The sequence below is a fragment of the Spinacia oleracea genome, chromosome 2, assembly GCF_020520425.1.
Source record: "Spinacia oleracea cultivar Varoflay chromosome 2, BTI_SOV_V1, whole genome shotgun sequence".
NCBI lineage: Eukaryota > Viridiplantae > Streptophyta > Magnoliopsida > Caryophyllales > Amaranthaceae > Spinacia > Spinacia oleracea.
The window spans coordinates 87,119,283-87,126,401 of NC_079488.1; the positions used below are offsets into that span (position 1 = coordinate 87,119,283).

Below are 7,119 nucleotides of genomic sequence, written 5' to 3' on the forward strand. Positions count from 1 at the left end.
TAGGAAAAAACACGTACCAGGTATTTTCAGCGCCCAGGCCTGGGCGCCGAAGATTTTGGCGCCCAGAGCCAGGCGTTGAAAAAGGGACTGGGCTATTTTTCTTAGTCAGATTCGGATTCCTTGAATCCGGAGTATTTGAGATTTAATTGAGTCCTTTAGTGCGTATTAACCTTGTGACGGGATGCGTCTGGGCCCGTTACGAACTCTAGGCTCGTTAGGATTTTAATTAATACGTGACTCTTACTTTCGAATCATATTAGGAATAGGATTCTCTCGCAATTTCTATCTCATTTCGGATTTATGTTGGAGTGCAACACCTAATTCTGACAGGTTTCTATCTTTTATGACTTGCCATTTTTAACAACTACCCATTACGGCAGTTACTATTTTTAGCAGGTTTCCATAAATAGCAGGTTTCGGGTGAAATGAAAAGGGTAATGAGATTCGTTATTTTATAGGAGATGCGTTGTCAAGTGGAGATTTACGTTCTCATCATCGAACCTTCCTTTTCGGGAATGGGGACAAAAGTAGGTGTCTACACCCTCATAAAGTAGTGAAAAACTAAAAGGGAACAACGATCAATCGATCTAAACCAATATATATAAAATAATCTAGTGTTCCCAACCAACATGTTTGCATCAATCATCCATACTAACATGTTATAATTCTCATAATGAAATATATGTTCAACATGTTCATTCAACAATATTAAACATGTAAATTTCAACATAACCAAGTTCATCGACAAATTCAACATGGTTTCAATAATAACACACATCTCCAAGCACACATGTACGTACGTACCTTGTGTAAACAAACTGCGAGACCACTTTAATAATTCAAAAGTCGCCTACGGAGAATTCTCCAGCTAACAACAACCAATATAGACTTATATCAATTCACATTGAATTTTCAGCAACATTAGGGTGCTTCAAACCCTTCCTAAACATAATTAGAACATTCCCCAATGTCAAAACTTATTTACTAAACCTCTTAGCATTGTGATTACTTCACTAATGATAACCAACTATCATAAACTCCAATAAACATGCCCCTTTACAATTTCCAGCAATATACATTAATTTCAAACTAATCCAAAATATATTAACATGTTTGAAATCATAAAAACAATAACTTTAATAACTTATAATCATCCTACCATGATTTCAAAACTATTAAAACCTTAAAATTCATTCTTTAAATAATTAAAATCATTATTTCAATGCAAATTACATAATCTGAAAATTAAATTTATTATTTAAACATAATATATAATCCGAAAATTCTACCTAAATCATAAAAACGTATAATTTAAATTCAAGAACATAATTTAAATTATTAAAACTTCATTAAATTCATTACTTAGTTTAGGGTTTAAGAAATAACAAAAAGGGGAGGAAATGAGTGCTGGCCGGTGGGAGGGCGGCGCGACAGCGGGACGGTCGGTCGCGGAGGTTGGATGACGCTGGTGGCGCAGGGTGGTGGTTGCGCTATGGTGGTGGGTGCGACCTTGAAGCACGAAGCAAAGAAGAGGGGAGGTGGCTTGTGTGCGTGGAGGAGAAAGGAGAAGGAAGATGGCGTAGGCTGAGCAGGGGCAGCAGCGACGGCGGTGACGCAGGTGGCAGCACGGTGGCTGTGAGAAAGGAGCAAAACAGAACCACGATTAAAGAGAGAAAAACGATAGAGAAAAAGAAAGGAAACACGAGAGGGAGTAGGAAGTATTTACCGACGGAGGAGGATGGTGGCGCACCAACACAGCGGTGGTTGTAGGGCGGTGCGGCGGCTGACAAAGGAAGCAAGGGGAGGTTTACTGCTTTTTCTTGAAGGAGGGTTTGGTTTTACGTAGGATGAAGGAGAGGAGTAGATTTGTTTCACGTGAATTGAAACATGGGTAGGAAATTTTGGGTTTATTTATTTGGGCTTTTACAATTTGGGCTAGAACTAGGATTGAGTTTGTTTGAACCCAAAACGGTTAGGATTGCTTTTCCAGATTCAATTGAATGTGTTTTCGTAATTCGAATTCTTTTCAACGTAAAATTCTAAAATTATTTTTGATTTCATAAACTGTTAAAATATTTAAAACATAATAAAATAAATATACATTAATTATATATTTATTTCTAAAATTCGTAAATTCTATTTAAATATAATTAACTATATTTTAAAATTTATTAATAAAATGTATAAAATTACGGGGGATTACAGTCACCTTTTAACTCAATTTTTAAAGTTTGGAACTTAAGGCTCTTACTATGTTGGTTAGATTTTAAGTGAACTAAAATCCTTAATCATGCAAAATAATCAAGCACAATCTCATGCATAATTAAGACATATTTAAAGCAATAAATAACTTAAAGCATTCATAAGATATAAATGTGATCTAGTATGGCCCGACTTCATCTTGAAGCTTCAACTTCAAACTCCATCTTGAAAATGGATTGGAAACTCCGTCTTGAATTTCACCATGGGAGGCGCCATTTTCTTCAAATAGGATAAGCTATAATTGAAACTAATTACAACTAATTGATGGCACGCAGACCATATTTAAAATAAAAACTTTGGTGCATTAGACCAATTTTACATTCAAATTAATGGTTCGCAGACCATATTTTCTATCCTATTTGGGCCATACTAGTCACTTTCCATAACCTGCAAAACAGTACATTTACAATATGTCATTCACCCATTCATTTATCAATGAATGGCCCACATAGCAAGTTAGTAGAACATATTATGCATCACATAAACATGTTCAACAATTAATCAAGGCTTCCAATAATCTACAAATTATTCAATCCTTATTAAGTCTAATCGAGTTTTTTTAACCTTAAAGGAATGTAGACCTAATCAAGAGTTTATGACTAAAACGCTCCCACTAAAACCAAGAAATTTACATGCTTTACAAATTTTAAACATCAAATTGTATTTCCTAGTCCAACCGGAAACTTACAAATTTAAGCTCATATAAAATATTATTTAAATCCTTTTATTTTATTTTCAGTTGGTCGCATTCCCGATTATCCAGATGCTTACGCAGGGTTTAATTTTAGTTAATTTAAATTTTATCAAGGTTTTAATTTTAGTAAAATAATTAGTATAAATAAATTTATAATAATTAAATTATTCAAAATTAAATTCCGAGAAAAAATCAAATTACGAAATTAAATTAAATTAAAATCGCTTTCAACCGAAAAATTAAAACGAACCAACGGGCCAAGACAAGGCCATAGGCTTGCGCCCATGCCTCGTCGAGGCCTTGTAGTAGCAGCACCCATGGGCCGCGTGCACGAATGCAGCGCCCATGGCCTGCCACTTGCATTGGTCGTAGCACAAGCACGAGCAGCCACGCGTAGCACGCAGCAAGCCGAGCAAGCCACACCTACGCGCAGCATGCTCCCTCGCTAGGGCGGGGCAATGCTCGTTGGGCGAGCCAGCGCTCACTGCCCGCGCTGTGCAACCTTGGTGCTCGATGCCTTCATCTCGCCTTTCGCCCACGTACACACAACACACACCGCACAGCAGGGCTGCCCCCCGCGCGCGTGTGCCATGCCTTGCTCGCTGCATCGTACCGCATGGGCGACGAGCTCCCTTGCTCGTCGTCGCATTTCCGCACTATGCAACACCCCTTAAGGGTAACCCTTAGCTTCCATTTCTTCGTGCGTGCAAGATTCGTGAACGAATTTCATAAAAATTAAAACTTTTATAATTTAAATTTATTGACAAATTAATAACTCATATTAATTTTATAAATGTAGGCGAAAAATCGAAAATTTATTATTCAAATTAATTTCCGATTACTTTTATTTTCATGGATTCAAATCTAGGTCATAAAATTTTGAAACTTTTCAATTTTAACAAATTTTATTGTGGTTTTTAATCATAGGATCCTAATTAAATTGCTAATTAATTATGAAAATCAAATCAAATTCTAAATTATTCGAATTTAAACAAATTAATTACAATTACAAATAAGGTTGTATAATCAACAAGATTAGGCTTTAAAATTGTTAAACATATACAATAGGTCAATCATAGATTCAAGATATATTTAAATACAAGATTCGCAAATATTTAATTTAACATCATAAAAATTACGGATTTTTCATGAAATACCCTCGAGTTTTGGCGAAATTCACCAAATGCCCATCGACTTTCAGAAATGCATAAAATATCCCTATTTCTATACTTAATATACCAAATACCCTTATTTCAAAACTTAATACAACAAATATCTTTAATGACGTCATCATACCTATAATCGACTAATTAACGCCTACTTAACCCAGCTAATCCCTAATTAAAACCCCTAATCAACCCATCCATTTAGAAACCTAATTAAACCACCCATTAACCCACTAACCCACCCATTTTTCTTTTCTTTTCTCTCTCTCCTTCCTCCTTCCTCCTTCCATCAGCTCACCAACAAATCATGACTATTTTTTTTCCATTGAAGCCAAACCAAATTCCATCATATTTAATCACACAAAAAAGTCAAAGCAATTGAACGAATTTAACGAATTTAATCAATTTAACAAACCCCAGAGATTCGGAGAGAAATTCGAAGAATTGAAACAGAAATTCAAAGAGAAATTCGAAGAGATTCAGAGAAAATTGAAGAACGAAGAACTTCAAAGAAAGTGAGCAAACAATCAGAACATCAAACAAAACAAGGTTTTTTCTCCCTTGAAATTCTCCCCCAAATTGAGTCTCTCTTGTTTTGATAAAATGCAGATTTGAGCCTCTCTTGCTTACACCATTTTCTGGGAATTTTAGTTTGCGAGCTTGACGTGATTTTTTTTCTAGGTAGTTAATATTTGGGAGAGAAATCTCATTGTTGATGGAGTTGCCGAGGGAGATGTCGGAGTTGTTGATGGCGTTGATGGGGTTGATGGAGTTGGCCTTGTCGCGACGGAAGGAGAGAAGATGAGTTGGTGGTGCAGCCGAAAATCAAAGAAAATCCGTCGCCGGCCTGCTTCCACTGTCGTTGTTGATGTTGTTATTGTTGCTTGGGGCGATGGTGACGGCTGGAAAGTCGACCATCCTGGTGGAGGTAGGAGATCCATGGAAGAAACTGGAAGAAAGAGTGGGGGAGAGAGAAAAGAAAAAATATTGGTTATTTGGGAGTTTAGTGGATTAATTGGGAAAAAATGGGTTAATGGGTGAGTTAAATGGGTTAATTAGGATTGATGACGTCATAAGGGTATTTGGTGTATTATGTTTTAAAATAGGGGTATTTTATGAATTTCTGAAAGTCGAGGGGCATTTGGTGAATTTCGCCAAAAGTCAGGGGTATTTCATGAAAAATCCGTAAAAATTATAAATTTTGCGTTCGAAAAACTAAAACCTCCAAAAAGTCATAGTTAGGCTTCGAATTTGGGAATTCTGGGCTCGGCATCAAATTAATGATTTTAGTCAAAATTTAAAACGTCGTTTACATGCGAAATTCACTATAAAATTATACGATTTCGACCATTATTGACTAAACTGCCGAAAATCCTGCGAACATATAATTAAATAATCGCACGAATTTGCAATTAATTACATACAGCGAAATTAATCACCCCTTTAATTCATTGCAAATTTATAAAATTTAACCATGTTAACTATAATTGATTATGAAATTAATTAGAGGCTCGTGATACCACTGTTAGGTTATGACAAATATAAAACATATATTTCATGCGGAAAAACCATACAGCCAGGAATCCAAATTAATTGTCACATAGTCAATTAGCATAATTTTGGATACATACATGTGACGCGTGCCTTCCCTAGCTGCTCCCGAACCGAACAAGAACAAGTTTAGGACTCCAAATGTCGCCCCTCGGTAGATAGTCCACAGCACGTTCGGATCCGCCTTAGATTCAATTAACTAGAATATTATCTAAGGTTTTATGTTATTCGAAAGCTTAAATAATTTGGCAAATTATTAAGTTAGTTTAAACTTAAGCTATATGAATACTTATGATTATTGTGATGTATAAATTGTGATTATGAATCACCTATTTATAGGGAGGAAATATCGGACTTAGATTTCCACTAGGATTCAATTTACTAATTCAATTAGAATCTTAGTTAAATTAATCTTTTAGAATTTAATGCTTTATTAAACATATAATTCTTGTTGTGAGGGGGTCGAAAAAGCGCGAGGCTAATGCGTGACCTGTCCCTCGTGGGTGTGACGATTCTTTTTATTCAATCAAGTATAATTGGATTTCCTGTGAGTATACACCCAATCGACTAGTAATATAGGAGTCGCCATTCAGTTTTTAACGACAATGAGAAAAACTGACAAAACCCGGTTATCGTGACATAAAGGGAGTGCAATTATGTTTGACCACGACGACCGTAGGTTCCCTTGTGATCCCTGGTGTGGGGATCTCTCAATATACACCCGCAAGGTAGAGATTGAGGGTTCGGGGGACTGTAACTACCGAGAGGAGTAATTCGCTCGTCGATAACTCCAGAGGCAGGATATCCTTACTAGCTCAGCATAAATAATTGAAGGGACATGCGTTAACTATTAAACTAATCTGAATTGATTTTAGCAGTATGCAGCATATAATACTAATTCGATCGTGATTATCTGATTTAAATATCATTAAGGGACCTAGCATGATAATCCGATTTCCCAAAAATATTATATTTATTAGGCGTGATAGAACAATCATATTAGGTTAGTTTAACAGTTCATAAAAAGGGCGAGGAAAGCAGTTAAATCATCGAAAAGGGACACATTACGACGCACCCTTGAGAGGTGCGTCAGGGTTCTCAGAAAACTAACCACTTTGACTTTGCTATTTCTCCTTTTTATTTAACGAATCTCGATTATGGGACAGGATACGTTCTGTTCGATTTATGGATCGATTGCGACAGAACGCGTGAACAGTTTCGCAGCGAGAGGCTTAGGCTATGGGGTTTAGAGTCAATACTCAGAATATATTATGTGTTGTTATGTCTTGTTTCACGTCGAAACTAGGGGTCTATTTATAGGGAAGAGTTCGTGGAAGGATAGAATTGCAGAGTTCTAATCCGCAAAGAATTAGGAAAAGAAACGTACCCAGGTATTTTCAGCGCCCAGGCCTGGGCGCCGAAGCCAGGCGTTGAAAATAGAGTCTG

At 36.4% G+C, this 7,119-nt stretch overlaps 1 long non-coding RNA gene across 1 annotated transcript; it reads right to left on the minus strand.

Annotated features, from left to right (window-relative positions):
* Positions 1-1,119: 1,119 nt before the first annotated feature.
* On the minus strand, positions 1,120-1,871 carry LOC130467974 (uncharacterized). Its single transcript, XR_008928181.1, has 2 exons — positions 1,727-1,871; positions 1,120-1,633 (listed from the first exon to the last, which is right to left on the minus strand). It is a non-coding gene; the product is annotated as an uncharacterized lncRNA (long non-coding RNA).
* Positions 1,872-7,119: the final 5,248 nt, after the last annotated feature.